The following is a 19,414-nucleotide window of genomic DNA, read 5'->3' as shown; positions in this document are numbered from 1 at the left end:
ACCTGTAATCCGAGCACTTTGGGAGGTCGAGGCAAGTGGATCACTTGAGGTCAGGAGTTTGAGACCAGCCTGGCCAACATGGTGAAACCTTGTCTCTACTAAAAATACAAAATTAGCTGGGTGTGGTGGCACGCACTGTAATCCCAGCTACTTGGGAGGCTGAGGCAGGATAATTGGTTGAATCTGGGAGGCAGAGTTTGCAGTGAGATGAGATCGCACCACTGCAGTCCAGCCTAGGTAACAGAGCGAGACTCCGTCTCAAAAAAAAAAAAAAAAAAAAAAAAGAAAACAAAAAAGAAAAAGAATGTTATCAGTCTGACATAATAGAAAGCACAATTCACGTAATCCCTGTAACACCAACATGCAAACACGCACAGGCACATACACATACAATGCATGCACATGCATGCATACTTGTGCTTTGTATTGTTATGACTTCTAAAAGATTTCTTGTGCTGGTGAATTGGATGGCTAGATTTTTAAATTTATATTTTAAGCCTCAAAATAAATGTTTCAAAACCTTTAAACGATTATAGGTAGAGAGTCTATGCTGAGCTCTGGGATCTGAGTTGACTGGGTCTCATATGGCAATTCATTTTGAATATGCTCTCCTGTGCACGCGGCCACCTGGTGGTTAAGCCTTCATGTTTCTGTTGCCTCGGTGTGAATGGTCTATATGCTTGTTTCATTTCCTTTCAAATCTTCCTGGCCCTGGATTAACCCTCTTTCTTGAGCCTCAGGTTTTCTAAACAAGCAATGTTACCTCAAATGACTAAAAAGGATTTGAGAGCTTTCTAAGCCTTGCTTAAGCAAGTACGTTCTGAATATACTTCAAGTCTTTCACTATGAATTTGTTTGTCAGGGAAAGAACATTCAGCACATAAGTAGGAGGAATATAATACCCAAATATGACACTGTGAGAAGAGGTGAAGCCTGGAGAACATGTTATCAAATTAGCAGTGCCAGATTAAACACGCAACGAGGCCTGTAACATCTGCTGGTCAATTATAATTGGTGACAAAGGAAAATAAGAATGCCATCAGTGCTATTCCAGAGTAGGGCTGGCTTGAGAATGTGGTGAGGTGTTGAAGAAAAGAACTACAAAATGCACTGTGCTCAACTCAGAGAACAGGATAAAGGCAGACTTCATTTTATTTATGTTTTTGAAGACAGGTAGTAGAAATGCTAATTTTGCCGTTTTAAAACTTACTTAAAGTTGAAATCGATGGAGCAAAAGCAAAGAAACCCATAAGGCCAGCCAGCCTTATGGTTCGGATAATGCCCATTGTGTGGTTCATTAATTGTGTGTCTCATTCATCATCTGTCCCTGTCCCTTGAGAGTTTCCCGGGAGCAGGGCTGGAGGCTTTTCCTGAAGTATGCTGAGGATTTGGAATATGTGGCTCTGGGAGCTCAGGGTAGGCAAAGATTTCAACCCTGTCAAACCCAATGTCTCTTTTTTATTATAGATATTTTGTAGGACCCCTTAACAATTTTGAAGGGTATCTATTCCCATGCACATATGCAGGCTTTACCATAATGTCAGTGTAGACAGAGAGAAAAGACTTTCCAGAAAACAGCAGTGGTAAAGAAAAATTATAATACCTGAAAGCCTTGAAAATAACATAAAATAGAAATAAAATTAATTTATAATAATGTACTAGCTATACTATAAAGTTAAAAATTAAATATTTTTTATACTAAGACAATAAGTATTATAATATGTAAATGCTCAGGTATATGGCACGGGTGGCTTAAAATGAGTTGCTTTCTTCTATATATTGAAGCAGTCTAAAAGCAATAGCCCCCAAAACAAAAGAATTCAGATATGCCGTAGGTGATTCAATTACTACAGGAAACACTGCTGGCAGAAATATAGCTTTCCAAAATGGTGAATAGTACTTTTTTTTGGAACTTCTGAACCAAACTTAAGGGTGATATTTTCTTGATTTACATAATAGTTGCATTCCAGGGCAATATAATAGATATTAAAACTGTGCACAGAATACTTTTTTGTTTTTATGTAAAACTGAACTACAGTTTAATCACAGATAATTATAGTTTGTTCCTACACACTATAATTGTACACCTCCATGATGGAAACATGAATATGTAGGCATGAACATATTTATTTTTCTGACCTGTGCCTTTTCTTGGGATCTCAGTACTCATATATCCAAATTTCAACTCAAATATTTTTCCTTAAAGATATAAACAGCACTTGTAACTCGGTGTGTCTGAAACCAGATTTCTGATATGCTCCCCAGCCCCAGCCTTGCCCTCCAGAATAATCTCTCTCTTTCCTTCTTCACTATCTCTCCCTTCAGTGAATGTCACCTCTATAGTTCTGCTTGCTTGGGACAAAACTTTGGGCTGCTACTTAATTCCACTCTTTCTATGTGAACTACATCCACACACCAAAATCTCCTGTAGGCTCTACTTTCAAAGCCATCCAGACTGATCCAACAGTTTTTCTATGACAGTTACCACCCTACGATGCTAACAGCATTCACCTGCACTATTCTAACATTCTCCTGACTGCCCCCTTTTGTGCCTGTCCTTTACAGTCTATTGCAGCAAGCTGAAACGGAATTCTGATCACATCTCAGTCATTGGAAGCCCTTCAACACCTTCCGTGGCTCCCGTCTCACTGAGTCAAAGTCCATACTCCCACCATTTTTCCCTGCCTCTTCCCTTCCTTCTCACCTTGCCTTCTCATCTCCCTTCAAGGGCGCACTCCAGCCCGCTGCTCAAACACACCAAGCACACTCCTGCCCTTGGGTTTCTGCCTGAACTCTTCCTTGCCCAGGTGTCCACATGCCTTGCACCTCTCCTTCAGCCCTCTGCTCAGCGGGGTACTTCCCATCGTGTCCTGCAGGGGTGGGAATAAAGGGCATTCCAGGGATCAAAGTCAACCTGAAAACCTTCAAAAAATAGCAGAGACCATGAAGAGTACAGTTTGACTGTGGTTTAGGGGATAGAAAGATAAATAATCCTGAAAATCTTACCAGGAAAAAGACCTAGGATGATGTTGAATCCTGGCTAAGGAGTTTGATGGTCACCCTATAGTTAATGGAAAGTTGCAGAAGTTTTTGTTTTTGTTTGTTTGTTTGTTTTTGAGACGGAGTCTCGCTCTGTCGCCCAGGCTGGAGTGCAGTGGCGCGATCTCGGCTCACAGCAAGCTCCGCCTCCCGGGTTCACGACATTCTCCTGCCTCAGCCTCCCGAGTAGCTGGGACTACAGGCGCCCGCCACCACGCCCGGCTAATTTTTTTTGTATTTTTAGTAGAGACGAGGCTTCACCATGTTAGCCAGGATGGTCTCGATCTCCTGACCTCGTGATCCGCCTGTCTCGGCCTCCCAAAGTGCTGGGATTACAGGATGAGCCACTGCGCCCGGCCCAAGTTGCGGAAGCTTTTTGGGCAGGGAGTGAAATAATTCAAAAAGGTTCATCTGGATGAATGGTGTGGAATGGGTCACTAGGGAAAGAGATAGATATTGAACAGCTAAGCCACAGTGTTATTGAAATTGTACAAGTGCAAAATAAGGCACTAATATAGACAATTTATCATTGCATGAAGAGATTATCCACAGAGAGATTAACGATGAAATATGTCAACTGGATTGATTTGGAAGATAAGTGGTATTTGCTCAGTTAACACCTTCTCAGTAAGGCTGTCTCCGAACACTCCACTTATTCATTCAGATTATATTATTACTTATAGTTATTATATTATACTATAGTAGTATCTCCCCACACTATTTTCTTTCCCTGCTTTATTTTACTCTATTGTATTTGCTACAAACTGAAATACTATTTACCAGTGGTCAGCAAACTTTCTCAGAAAAGGACCAAATAGTAAATAAACATTTGAGGCTTGCAGACCATACAGCCTCTCTTAAAACTATTCAGCTCTGCCATTGCAGCATGAATACAGCCACAGATAATATTTAAACAAATGCATGTGCTCTCCTCCAATAGAACTGTATTTCCCAAAGCAGGTAACAGGCCAGATTTGCTGCAGGTGGCTGACCCATGCTCTGTATGACAGTTTGATTTTTTTTTAATTTGTTTTACCTTGTCTATGTCCCACTCTAGAATGCAAGGACCAGGAGGATAAACACCTTTGTCTCTTTTGTTCATTACTCTATCCTCAGCCTTTGGAGTTGTGTGGGTACCGAGTTAGCATAAAGATTACTATCTAGTGATTAGTCACGCAAAATTAGGTGGGATGAAAAGAAAATGAAATGTTCCCCACCCTTGTCTCATCAATACTTGACAGTTCTAAATATTTACTAAAATAGACATAAGCAAATCCTTTACTTAAAAAAATAAATGTTGGCTCTCCATCGCCAACAGATTAAATTTAAGCTTCTTAGCATGGCACATAAAGCATTGTTTTAAAGAAGATACCGAGGAGCTGGTGTAGAGTGACCTAGAGGAGGGTCATGTTTTTAAGGATTAGAAGTGCAATTATGACTGAGTCAAGTCAACTCGAAAGGGACAATAAACAAATGGGAATTCCAGTATATTCATTTACGTGAGAAATACATCTATTAGATGAGCTGTTTTTGCATAGATGCGTCCCTGGCACCAAGAACAGAATCTGTTTTCTGATCAGGGCATCACCTTCCTGTAATCGAATCTATTTGAGAAGAAAATTAATAATCAGAAGGTTCCTCGATGGAGTAAGAACTGCCACAGAGAGATGTAGCTTGTTCAAATATTAATTGTATTATTACTATAGATATAAAGGGAAACTGAGTTCCCTGGAATCTAGGTCTTCCAAGCCTTCCTTATCTAACTAGTCTTCTCTTCTGTATTGTATACTGAATTTATGCATAAAATTTCGTGGGGAAAAAAAGGATTTACTCTGAAAAATGCAATCCACTGAATTTCTTAGTTTGATGATACAACCAACCGTCTCATCATCTTCTGATGTTCTGATGAATGTTTTGGAGTAAAACACACCCTGTTCACTGGGATGCGGTGCATGGAGAATGCAGCTGTTGGCTTTGATTCATTTCTCTGTGTGATTCTATTGCTGAAAAAAAAATTTGGATTGACTTTTAAAAAATATAAGTTAATATATTTAATTAGGTCATAGTCAAAGTCTTAATTTTGGAAAGTGCCAGTCTATTTAAATGGAATTTGCATCTCAGCTCTAATCCATTACATATTTATTTCATATTATAACTTTCAGAGGTTAATGTTATCTGCCTATTTCCAAATCCTCATTGTTCTCCCGGTTATTATCCTCAAAACTCTTTATCGCACCTCTAGCTTCTCTTTCAACACAACTTACATTTGAGCTGCACTGAAATCCTCACTTTTGCTCAATACAAAGACCTTATAAGCTGGCATCTTTGCATTTTTTTTTTTTTTTTTTTTGGCATGTGTAATGTTCCCTTCATCTTCTTATTTCTGTGTTTAGAATTTAAATTCTGAAACCTGGCTGGTTGAATGTGAAGCCCAGCTTGATTACTTCCTAGCTGAATGACCACAGGAATGTACTTCACCTCCCTGGGCTTCAGTATCTCATGTATGAATGGGGGCACAAATACAACTTGCAGGTTGCAATAAAGGTTAAATGAGCTCATTCCATTTCTGGCATATAGTAAGTGCTCAGTCATATATAGTTCTCAGCATTTTTACTAAACTTTCAAGTCCCATATCAAATGTCACCTCCAGTGTTAGGCCTTCTCCAGGGATGGAAAAAGCAGTGTTTTGATGTCATTCTAACTTAACAGTTATCTGGCTGTCATTACATAGAGGCAAATAAGAAGACAATGAGACAATGTGAAGACTCAGGACTACTGTTGAGAAACAGTGAGGTAGAATTGAAGGAAAAAAAAAGGTCACTTTGGAATTAATCTGGATCTTCTGGGGCTTTCCTAAGAGTAATCCACCTCTGGATTTCTTTCATGCCTCTAAGCAGTCTTTCCAATGATGAAATTCAAAGGCCAGGATAAAAATGCATTATTTTATTAGAGTTTTATGCTAATACGTTGGTTAACAAAGGATGCTGTTCCCTGAGGAAAAAGGCACGTGCCAGGTAGATGGGAGGAAGAAAATGTCACATGGTGCAGGAATTTATGCAAACTTAACTACAGGCACAAGTGTTAGGAATGGAGAAAATAAATGATAGAGGAGAAAAATGTATTCAGCTAAATATTATGCAGTTTGACTGAAGCTGTGTCTCCCCAGTATAAGGACCTCTGAAGGTACCAGCATCAGCTGTGACTTTGCATCAGTACTCAGATGTGCCTTCTAGGGTTCCTAGCTGCAAATAAAGCTGCTGAGAGGATAAGAAAGAGGAATTCAGCTTAGTGCATGCTACTGAAACTGTCCCTGATCCTCTGATCCTTCTCCAGCCTCAAGTATGTCAGGCAGGCATAGCCTTCTGAAGATAACTAACTATATATTAACTACATATCCCCAGCCAGTGGATACATATTTTAATTTTATATGAAGCCTAAAGTAAACAGAAAGAGAAATCTGTTATGAAAGGGCAATAGCTCTCTAAGCTACCTATTATAAAATAGTAAAGGAGTCGGTGATTCAGGGAGTTAGTGGAGACTATTCCAGAGATATCATCCCACTGCACTTATACATCTAAGGAAAGAGATATTTTAAAGAAAATAAAAAATTGCAATCTTACAAACCACACAAGTTGGCACATATCTTCCAAATGTACCTTCGAATTTCCAAATTCTGTATATTTGCTCCTATGTTTTCCTACACTTGGAATTTCTTCGATTTTTTAAATGATGAGTCTCAGATGATATTTAAACTCCTCCATGAATATTTTCTGTTTTTAGCAGTCTAATATTATCCTCTAATCTTTCGAATTTCTAGAATTTACTTGGCTATCCTCATACAAATTGCAAAAAGCCTCACTAGCCCTTAAGAAATTATTTTCATTTCTCACTTGCTTTTTTATTTGTTAGAATTAACATTTCCTCCTGTATACTCCTACAGTAGTTCTCTTGTTTGAATTTGCGCTAATAGTCTATGATCATAAAAGTAGTATAGGTTTATCAGAGAACATTTGAAAGATGCAAAAAGAGTAGGCAGATAACTTTTAAAGTATCTTTTATAATCTCATTATGCAGATAGAGATATACGTTCTTTACCTCCAAAGACACAAATAGTTGAAAGCGAATGGATGAAAAGAAGATATTCCATGAAAATAGTAACTAAAAGAGAACTAGGTTAACTGTTCTTCTATCAAACAAAATATATTTAAGTTTCAGGTCTAAGAACTTTTTGCCTAACCCTAGATCACACAGTTATTTTCTCATGTTTTCTATTTAAAGTTTGATAGTTTTAAATAAATTCAGATCTATGATTCCTTTTGAGTTATTTAATGTATAACACATAAAGTTTAGCTTGAAGATTTTGTTTGGTTTGTGTTTTGACCTGAGGAGTTCAATTGTTCTGACACCATTTATTAACCAGACTAGTTTCTCCATTGAATTGGTTTTGTACCTTTGCCAAAAATCATTTGGTAGTATTTGTGTGAGTCTATTTCTGCACTGACTGTTCAGTTGAGCTATAGGAATGGTCTCTGTCAATATTGCACTATCTTAATTACTGTGACTTGCTAATATTTTGTTGAGAAATTTAAATCTAAGTACATGAGGGATAGAGTGATCTGTAGCTCTTTTTCTCTCGTGCTGTTTTTGTTAGATTTTCTTATCAGGGGTGTCCTGACTTTTAAGATGAGTGGGAAAGTGTTTTCTCCTCTTCTACTTTCTAGATATTATGTATATTGGTATTATTTCTTCCTTAATAAAATTTGTCCCTGAAACCATATGGGTCTATAATATTCTCTTTAAGAAAGATCATTAAGTACAATTTCAATTTATTTAACACATTTAATTTGTTTAATAGATTCAGGTGGTTTACTTGTTCTTCTGAATCTTGATATTGATAGCAGTAGGAGGCAGGCAAATTCCTGGGCAGGTAGGCATGGTCCCTGGTGAAACTTGACCTTCAAGCCAAGGACTGTCTAAGGCGTGAAAACTGAGCTGCCAGTTCTGGATAGAATCCACAGACCAGCGTGAGGACTCCCACTCATTTGGTGTGCTTCCTCCCTGTTGGTCCTTACCTTTCACCTATTTTACATACACCTATCTTTCTGTGATTGGTCACTGGCCAACTTTTCATTTGCATAGAGTCAAACGTCACTCCAGCCCCCAATTGGTTGTGGGCCAAGCCTTCACTTCTGCCTCGAATTGGTTCTTTACACTATTGTGTCTCTTTCTGACTGGTGCTCTTTCCAAAACAGCCCGCAGACCAATCAACACACTTCTCCTCCTTCCCAATCCATAAAAACCCTGAACTTAGCCCAGCAGCCAGCAACCCTCTTTGGGGCCCTCTCTCTCTGCTGAGAGCCTTTTCTGTTGCTTTAATAAATCCTACTCTGCCTTGCTCACTCTCTGGTGTCCACGTGCCTTATTCTTCTTGGTCGTGGAACAAGAACCTGGAACTTGCTATTCTGTGGGAGCACAGGAACTGTAGCTCTCCAGCTTGCCAAGTGTGGGTGGCAGGTTCAGAGCTGTAGCACTTCCTCCCTCTAGCCCAACTACGGGAGTGAAGAAGCCGCTGTGTGTCACTCCCTCCTGCTCCAGCGAAAGTAGGAAAGCCACAACAATAGCATGTAAATTTTGAGGAACTAGTTCTCCGTTGTCTAATTTTGGGGTGTAATTTTGTTTATAGTATCCTATCATAATCATATTACTGTATGAATGATATCTTCTCTTTTGTTCCAATGTGGTAATGTGGGTAATATGTGCCACTTCCCTTTTGTTTTGGCCTGTCTAGAAGTTTATTAATTTTATTTATCTTCCCAAAATACAACTTCTGGTTTCACTGATATTCTTTTATTATTTTTCTGTTTTTAATTTTATTGGTTTCTTTTCTGTTTTCCTTTTTATTAGGTTGGTGCAAAACTGCAATTATTTTTGCACCAACCTAATATTTCTGCTTGATCTGGTTTGGATCTTATTCTAGTTTTGTAAAATGGAAGCTTAGATTATTTGTGACCTTTCTTCATTTCTAATCTAAGCATCTAATGCTATAAATTTACCTCCGAGTATTGTTTTAGCAGCTTTCCAAAAATTTTTTATGTTGAATTTTTTATTTTCAATCAATTCAAAATACATTCTCATTTCTCTTGAATTGAAATTCTCATTTGTCTTTAACAAATCGGACATTTAAACGTTGTTTAACCTGCTGCTAGGATCTGAATGTTTGTACCCTCCCCAACCCCTGCTCAAATTCATATGTTGAATCACTAATGTGATGGTATTAGGAGGTGAGCCCTTTGGGAGGTGATTAGGTCACAATGGTGAAGCCTTCCTGAATGTGAATAGTGCCCTTGAAAATAGGCCCAAGGGAGCACACTTACAGCTTCCACCCTGTGAGGACACAGCGAAAAAACATCAGAAAGCAGAAAGTATGCCCTCACCAGATACCAAATCTACAGGTGCCTTTTCTTGGATTTACCAGTCTTCAGAATTGTGAGAGATACATTTCTATTGTTCATAATTTACCCAGTCTAAGGTGCTTTGTGATAGCAGCCCGAATGGACTAAGGCACCTGTCTCTATCATTACATTTAACAGAAAATTTTTGTACACATTATATACTAAGGCACTTGTCTCTATCATTACATTTAACGTAAGATTTTTGTAGACATTATGTAGTTGAATCTGTTTTTTTACAAATGAAATCTGAAAATCTATATATTTTTATTGGTGTATACTTCCATTTAACATAATTATTGACAATGGTTGGATTTGGTTCTACTGTTTAGTTATGAATTTGCTCTCTGCTTTTTCAGTTTTTCTTTTTCTGTTTTACTTCTGTTTCTCTTTTTTGTTTGAACATTTTGTAGTATTACATTTTAATTCATCTTTTGTTATGAACTCCATCTATCTATCTATCTATCTATCTATCTATCTATCTATCTATCTATCTATCATCTATACCTACCTACCTACCTGTCTATCCATTTATCCATCTTCTATCTGTATTTGCACTAGAGACACTCAAATCTTCACAATTTATTCATAATGTTTTATCCTTCAAATAAAGCATAAAAATGTTAAAAATAAAGGCCTCCCTGCCCTTCTCCTTTTGTGTAGTTGTCATATTATTACATCTGTATACGTTGAACTATCTATCAGACAATGTTATAATTTTTAATTTTAGCAGTATTATGTATTTTAAAGAACTTAAGAGGAAAGCAGTTTATTAAATTTGTGAGGCATTTATTATCTCTGATGCCTTTTATTTATTCCCGAAGCCTTAGTTTTTTTTCCTGTCATTTTCCTTTTGCATTAAGAACTTCTTTTCACATTTCTTTTCTTTTTTTGTTTTTTTGAGACGGAGCCTCGCTCTGTTGTCCAGGCTGGAGTGCAGTGGTGGATCTCGGCTCACTGCAAGATCCGCCTCCCAGGTTCACACCATTCTCCTGCCTCAGCCTCCTGAGTAGCTAGGACTACAGGTGGCCGCCACCACGCCCCGCTAATTTTTTGTATTTTTTACTAGAGACGGGGTTTCACCATGTTAGCCAGGATAGTCTCAGTCTCCTGAACTCATGATCTGCCCGCCTTGGCCTCCCAAAGTGCTGGGATTACATGCATTTCTTTTAAAAGAAGTTTGCTGACAATAAATTATTCTAATTTGTATTTTATCTGAAAATGCCATTATGTTACCTTCATTCATGAAGAGTTTCTTTACTGGATCTAGTATTTGAGCTTGGCAGTTCTTTTCTTTCAGAACTGCCTCTGGCCTTCAAGACTTCTAGTGAGAGAGATCTGCAGCAATTTGAATCATTGCTCCTTTATCTGTCATTTGTTATTTACCTCTGGGTTTTTATGAATTTTTGTTAATCTTTGATTTCTAGCAATGTGATTATAATGTGTCTGGTTTTTTTGTTTGTTTCTTTTCTTTTTCTCATTCTTCATGTATCATATTGAGGGTTTTGCATAGCCTCTTGAATTCATAATTTGTGTCTTTAACCAAATTTGGGAAATTTTTAGCCTTTTTTTTTACTTTTATTAATACACTAATCTCTTTTGCTTTTTCTTTTGTGACTCCAATAAGATGGACACCAGACTTTTTGCTATTGTTTATGAGACCTATTGCCATAGGTCTCTGAGTCTATGTTAATTTCATTTCAATCTCCTTTATCTATATTGTTTTGATTGGTTAATTTCTATTGATATATCATCAAGTTCAACAACTTGAAGTTCAATAGTTCCTTTGTAATTTCCATTCTTTTCCTGAACTAATGTTGTAATTTTAAAAATTTCAGATCTTATAATTTTCTATTTCAAAAATTTACATTTCTATTTTCTTCCATCTGTAGTTTCTATTTCTGAGTTGAAAACTCATATCTTTTCATTGAATTTTTTTTTTAAGTTTCTTTTCTCTTCATAAAGCATAGTCGAAAAATTGCATTAAAGTCTCCAAGACTTCTAGCACTTAGGGCATCTGTTGATTTTATTTTCTGTTGACAATTGGTCATATTTTCCTGTTTCTTTGTACACCAAGAAATATTTTATTTTGTTTTTGACATTGTGAATATTGTGTGATACAAACTCTGGGTCCTGTTATAATCTGCTAGAGCAAAGGTTGGCAGATGTATTTGCACAGGGCCAGTTAGTAGATATTTTAGGTTTGTGGCCCATGCAGTCTCTGTGTAACTTCTCAGCTTCACTGCTGTAAAGGCATGCATTAACAATACATAAATGAATGGACGTGATTGTGTTCCACAAAAATCGTATTTACAAAAAAAGGATAGTGGGCCAAATGACCCTGCATGCTGTAGTTTGCTACTCCCTACTATTTTCATTCTAGGCGTTTATTTCAGCAGGTGGTCAATTCATTTAGGTTCAGCTGTAAGATCTGTTTCAGCCCTTGTGGTCAGTGGTTCAAATCTCAGTTCAGGTCTCCACATTTTTGCTATGTCAGCTACAACTTGTGTGGATTCGTGCACAGAATCAAGGTGTTATTTTTCTCCATCTTTCTCTGCTCTATGATTCTCCTGTACTCTTCAGTCTCTAGGACTTTTCTTTCTTTTTTATTCCATGTTTTCTCTGGCCAGAAAGATAGGGTTTCTATTGATGTTTTACTGAACTACATTGACACCACTTTATTCATAATTGGAGTCCACACCCTTGGAGTAAAATTGTGAGAAAACGAAACATAATGGAAAATAATTCACTCCTTCGTTGTTGTTGAGTTTCGACTTTACTCCAAAATCCACCTATGTATATATTTTTTTTACACGTATGAGGGTCCAGGTACTTGTATGTTATATTTTCTCTAGAGCATTTGGTTGTAATCAGTGGGAGGGATGGACAGTAGTAGCTTCAGCCACTGAAGAAGAATCAGACTCAAACAATTCACTTTTCATGCATAAATCTACTTCTCCACATAGATCATAAACATCTTGGGGAGAGGGACCATCTCAAATTCTTCATTGCATTTCTCTCACCTCTGAGGAGAAGGTCTTGAAATATTAGCTCTTCTGAAGTATTGGTTAATTGACAAGTTGGCTTCTCAGGAACTCAAGGTTGTTAGAAATAAACTCAAGTCATCTATTCCAAGCTATTTATTTTACACGTGAGGTCCAGATAGGTAAAATGGCCCATCCAGATTTGCACAGTTCATGAACATGGCAGAGCTGGGACTGGAAGAAGGGCCCTCTGCGTGCCATTTTTTTATGGATAATGCTGTCTCCTCTTGCCATGCTCATGATCTAATCAGGTGACAAACATAAAAGAATGAAAGATGAGCTTTCCTATGAAGGACCCATGAATGGAAAAGAAAACTAACTAAAAGAGCAAAAAATATTGGGCCTAGAAAATTAGTCGATGCTGGGCACAGTGGCTCATGCCTGTAATCCCAGCACTTTGGAAGGCCAAGGTGGAGGATTGCTTGAGCCCAGAAGTTTGAGACCAGCTTGGGCAACATAGCAAGTAGCAAGTCCCTGTCTCTACAGAAAATAAAAAAATAGCCAGATGTGGTGGCGTGCACCTGTGGCCCCAGCTACTTGGGAGGCTGAGGGGGAAGATTGCTTGAGCCTGAAAAGTTGAGGCTGCAGTGAGCCATGATCAAGTCTCTGCATTCCAGCCTGGGTGACAGAGTGAGAATCTGTCTCAAAAAAAGAAAAAAAGAAAAGAAAATTAGTCAATGAAGCATGCTAGTCATTTAGAGAGTCTACAGTTCTAGAAAAGGATCCATGTTTCTCACCATACCCTCTAGCAACCATCAGCCTTATCATCATTATTATTATTTAGGATTAAGTGAAACTTACAAACATTATTCAATCAGTTGAAAAATACAAATAAGTAAGTGGTAAAATCCCAGGAAAAGGGAACACAGCAGGTCATAATTAGGAAGAACTGAAAGAACAGAACCAGATCAGGAGATGAGGAAATACAGCAGATCCCACATATGCAGTAAGTTAAAATAAGTGTACCAAGTCACTTTAGTATCTAGGGTGGAGAGTGTGTGTGTCTTTGCATGCACCAGCAGAAAGTGAATTTTAGGGAAAAGGAATTGAGGTATATTATCTGCTTTTCTGTTTCTTTATCCCAAACCTGGGTAGCTTGTAGGTGGCTTTGTTCTTGTCAGATAGGGAGATGATGGGAAAATGACTGTCATAATATCTAAACACCTTAGTTCTGAAAGTCTTAAATACCTAGCCAGTCAGGATGTTTCTGTTACTAGTGCCATCCCTATAGTTAAGACACTTAGTCACATCTGGTAAAAATAAATAAATAAATAAATGTTATGGAAAACATGTTACATTGTCTAGGATACTAGAGTACTGTGTGTATTCACAGCTGTGGTATGGGATTTTTTCATGTGTATTTGTGTGGGGTGAGGGATGGGGAATGCAACTGGGAGAGGTTCCAGGAAAGTTACCTATGGCAGTTTGAAATTTGGGACAAATACAAAAGCATTGCCTTTCTTGATGGGCACATAATTATAAAACTAATTTTGCTAAAAATGATAAACCTGTATATAATGCTTTTTAAAGTATATACATCAAGCTCAGTTTTTATTACTTTCATATACGTTGCCTCATTCTTCATTATCTCTGTAAGTGCTTTTTAATCCACATTTTAAAGATAAGAAAACTGAGACATAGAGCTATTAAATAATTTGTCCAAGGTTATTCAGGTTGTTAATAATCAAACCAAGACATTTTTAGACACTATCTTTACTACACTTGTCCTCAATCTTGGCTATGTATTAGGATCACTTTAGGAGCTTTTAAAAATCTTGAAGCTTAAACCACAATTAAATCAGAATCTTTTGGGGTGTGGCCAAAACATGTCTGTCTGTCTGTATGTATGTATGCGTATATATTTGTATGTATGCATGTTTCCCTTTTTACCGCTCCCCAGGCAACCTCAATTTGCAGCCAAGATTGAGAAATACTATTTTACTGTCTCCCATTATACATGATACATACTGGAAAGATGTGTGATTCTTTATGGACAAAAGGCAAGGCTGTTTACTTGGTAACCATGTCAATTTCTTAGAGTTAGAATTAGGAAGGGCAACTAATTACAGCTACGTACATAGTGTACCAAAATTCTTTTGGAAAATACAGGGAACAGAAGTAGGCAGCATTGAATAGAGAGTAAGATTTAAGTCTGGGCTATACTCTGGACTCTAGACCTGGCCCCACTGTTAGTATTCTTAGTCCTTTCACCTCTTTGTGACACTATTTCTTTTTTTTAATATTTAAATTTTTATTTTTAGTTCTGGGGTACAAGTGCAGGATATGCAGGCTTGTTACATAGGTAAACGTGTGCCAGGGTGGTTTGCTGCACCTGTCGACCCATGTCTATGCCACTATTCCTAAGCCTGAGAAATAAAGAAGTTAGGCAGACATTACACCTCAGTGTCCCTTGGTACCACTTTTCTAAGAATGGGGGACCATAAGTATGACCCAGTATAACTTTTTTTATTATTATTCTGATAGAGTACAAACTTCAAGAGGGCAGGAAATGTGTCTGTTGTCTTTACTGCTTCTAAACTTATGCCCAGAACAGAACTCAATTCTTAGTGCATGCATGAATGAGTGAGCTTGACTTTCTTTAAAATAGCAGCTATGTGTTGTTATTCATGTGTATCCCTCAGCTCCTAGCACGGTGTCTTGTTTATACTAAGCGTTCATTCGTTTTCTGAATCCTGAATTTGACCAAGAAAGTCAACTTTAAATTTTATTGTCGGTTTGCTTTATCAGCTCACATATTTTCTGGTTCACTGGCCCTTTCATTTGCATGGATAATTCAGAACTGACTTGTAAGAAGAACATTTTAACAGCTCAACTGTAGGAGTTTATACATCATAAAATGTATACAATCCTCATTCTGTATTTTCCACTGAGGTTGCCTCATTACTTGTCTAGTCACTGGCAGAGGTTCTCAACCTGGTTGCTCTTTAGACTCTCTGGCACCAACCCAGATAGAGTAAATAAAATTGGCTAAGGACATGGTTATATTTTAAAAGATCATCAGGCTATAAAAATGCTCAGTCCAGATTAAGAAGAACTGTGGATATGTTACAGATACGATATTGCTTTCATATTCTTTTTCTTCTCTTTGACTAGAGCTGGGGCTATCTAATCCTTGTGTTCACATTGAACTGATTCTCCAGGAAGTTCAGGCCTCAGCTTCATTAGCAAATAACAAAGGGCACCCTTGATGTGTATTTGTAGCTTCCAACCGGTTATTCCAAAATCCAGCTGTTTGTTCTAAGCATTTGCTCAGACTCATTTTGTCGGTTAAGAGTTATGATCAAATGGCTGCAGCACTGAGACCCGGACAGCATGGAGGAGAAAGTTAAGGTAGGAAGGTTCCAGATTGTACTTTTTCCACAGAATGGCAATCTCCAGAAATCTGTCAACACTTTGCTCTGCACTGTTTGGAGGATAGAAAACAAAGGACCATTAGATGATGATAAAAGAATATTGAGAATAAGTAAAAGAAACACTTCGCTTTGCATCCTCCTTGGTTCCAGAACTACTGGGCTAGAGCCTGGGGCAGTGGCTCATCCCTGTAATGCCAGCAATTTGGGAGGCTGAGGCAGGAGAATCCCTTGAGTCTAGGAGTTTGAGACCAGCCTGGGCAACATAGTGGGATCCTGTCTCTGTATTCTTTTTTTTTTTTTTTTTTTTTAAAAGATCTTCATAAATACTGGGCTGGGATGGGCAAGTGAGCCCAATGGGTTGGGCAGATTCCTCAACGATCTCAGGGAAACTTTTCAACTGAGAACAGCATAAGTACTTATTCAGATGTCAGGGCAATCAAATCAGCCTTTCTGGAATGCGAACTGATTACTTGTGCCTTCTGTAAATGACCCACCATGCACAACCTTAGTTCTGACAGTTGGTGTGAGCTGAGGAAGTAAAGCAGCTGGAAGTAATGTGTTCTCCTTCTTCCTTTTCCCCAGTTTAGCAAGTGTGAAAATCCAATTTCCTGAATGCTTTAAGGAAGATCTTACCATTCCTTCTTCAGAACCATCTCCCCATCTTATCTACAAGGTTGAAGAGGCAGAAGAGGTGGCTGGCAGGTGGCTTTCCCAGTGTGAAGGCCTACAGGGGAAGGTTGGAGAGGGGATGATTCCTCTGGGGGCAATGCCCAACATCTCCCTCTGTCACTGCTTGGGATTTTAAAATCCCAGATGGCAGATATCCATTTATTTTAAGAGCATCTTCCTTCTGCCTCCGAAACCTCCTTCTTAGACATACACACAGAATAAACTACTTGACATGACTTTCTGAAAATCTCTGTAAAGGGAAGGGCCCTTGACCTGCTACTGGTGGTTTTCCTAAAGTTGTCAGAGAACTCCAGCCCCATTTTTATTTTACTAAAGCCAGGCAGTCTCTGAAATCCCCAGGCCCTTGCTTCCTTCCCTCCCTCCTTGTTTCCTTCCCTCCCTCCCCCTCCTTCACCCCAACTTCTCCCCCAGGTTTCCAGAGCTCTTGCTCAGCCTTCTGAGAAAATTTGAGAGAAGGAAAGACTTCATCAGTCATGTGAATATAAGTTAAACTATAACTCCTCCTAGCAGGATCTTTATCTAATGGTGGAATAGGAGACATGAAGGAAATAAATGTGTCCAGATAAGAACTGCAAGGCTAGAGATTCTCCCTGGGGCCTATGAAGTCCTAATCTTGACTCTTCCTTTGTGTGAAACTGTTTGGTTGCTCTGTTGTGCCACTCCCTATGGCCCGTCTCCCCGCAAGGAAGGAGTTACTTGGCTAAACAACCTGATAGAAATTTCTGTATTGAGTAAGATTAGAGTCTAGGTAAATACGTATTCTGAAAATAGAATAGTGGAATCTCTTGTTTGTATATTTTGCTTTGTCTTGCTTTCTGTTTATGTTCAAATATCAGTTCTTGTGTGCATGTCTGGCCAGCTGCCTCATTTCTAACTTCTTAAAGCTCACTTGCAGTGTTCATGCCACAATCACTGCCATAGTGGTGAAGCCTGAGGAGTGGTAGACATTTTAAAAAGCCGACAACTACTTGAGAGTTACGACATTTTCTAAACTTTGTATTTTTCTTTTTTTTATTATTAGTATTATACTTTAAGTTTTAGGGTACATGTGCACAATGTGCAGGTTTGTTACATATGTATCCATGTGCCGTGTTGGTGTGCTACACCCATTAACTCGTCATTTAGCATTAGGTATATCTCCTAATTCTGTCCCTCCCCCCTCCTCCCACCCCACAACAGTCCCCAGAGTGTGATGTTCCCCTTCCTGTGTCCATGTGTTCTCATTGTTCAATTCCCACCTATGAATGAGAACATGCGGTGTTTGGTTTTTTGTCCTTGTGATAGTTTACTGAGAATGATGGTTTCCAGTTTCATCCATGTCCCTACAAAGGACATGAATTCATCATTTTTTATGGCTGCATAGTATTCCATGGTGTATATATGCCACATTTTCTTAATCCAGTCTATCGTTGTTGGACATTTGGGTTGGTTCCAAGTCTTTGCTATTGTGAATAGTGCCGCAATAAACATACATGTGCATGTGTCTTTATAGCAGCATTGTTTATAGTCCTTTGGGTATACACCCAGTAATGGGATGGCTGGGTCAAATGATATTTCTAGTTCTAGATCCCTGAGGAATCGCCACACTGACTTCCACAATGGTTGAACTAGTTTACAGTCCCACCAACAGTGTAAAAGTGTTCCTATTTCTCCACATCCTCTCCAGCACCTGTTGTTTCCTGACTTTTTAATGATGGCCATTCTAACTGGTGTGAGATGGTATCTCATTGTGGTTTTGATTTGCATTTCTCTAATGGCCAGTGATGATGAGCATTTTTTCATGTGTTTTTTGGCTGCATAAATGTCTTCTTTTGAGAAGTGTCTGTTCATGTCCTTCGCCCACTTTTTGATGGGGTTGTTTTTTTCTTGTAAATTTGTTTGAGTTCATTATAGATTCTGGATATCAGCCCTTTGTCAGATTAGTAGGTTGCGAAAATTTTCTCCCATTCTGTAGGTTGCCTGTTCACTCTGATGGTAGTTTCTTTTGCTGTGCAGAATGCAGAAGCTCTTTAGTTTAATTAGATCCCATTTGTCAATTTTGGCTTTTGTTGCCATTGCTTTTGATGTTTTAGACATGAAGTCCTTGCCCATGCCTATGTCCTGAATGGTATTGCCTAGGTTTTCTTCTAGGGTTTTTATGGTTTTAGGTCAAACACGTAAGTCTTTAATCCATCTTGAATTAATTTTTGTATAAGGTGTAAGGAAGGGATCCAGTTTCAGCTTTCTACATATGGCTAGCCAGTTTTCCCAGCACCATTTATTAAATAGGGAATCATTTTCCCATTGCTTGTTTTTGTCAGATTTGTCAAAGATCAGATAGTTGTAGATCTGCAGCTTTATTTCTGAGGGCTCTGTTCTGTTCCATTGATCTATGTCTCTGTTGTGGTACCAGTACCATAATGTTTTAGTTACTGTAGCCTTGTAGTATAGTTTGAAGTCAGGTAGCATGATGCCTCCAGCTTTGTTCTTTTGGCTTAGGATTGACTTGGTGATGCAGGCTCTTTTTTGGTTCCATATGAACTTTAAAGTAGTTTTTTCCAATTCTGTGAAGAAAGTCATTGGTAGCTTGATGGGGATGGCACTGAATCTGTAAATTACCTTGGGCAGTATGGCCATTTTCATGATATTGATTCTTCCAATCCATGAGCATGGAATGTTCTTCCATTTGTTTATATCCTCTTTTATTTCATTGAGCAGTGGTTTGTAGTTCTCCTTGAAGAAGTCCTTCACATCCCTTGTAAGTTGGATTCCTAGGTATTTTATTCTCTTTGAAGCAATTGTGAATGGGAGTTCACTCATGATTTGGCTCTCTGTTTGT

Source organism: Nomascus leucogenys, chromosome 15 (genome assembly GCF_006542625.1).
Source record: "Nomascus leucogenys isolate Asia chromosome 15, Asia_NLE_v1, whole genome shotgun sequence".
Taxonomy (NCBI): domain Eukaryota; kingdom Metazoa; phylum Chordata; class Mammalia; order Primates; family Hylobatidae; genus Nomascus; species Nomascus leucogenys.
The sequence above is the reverse complement of the archived record's forward strand: the minus strand, read 5'-3'. Positions refer to the sequence as shown.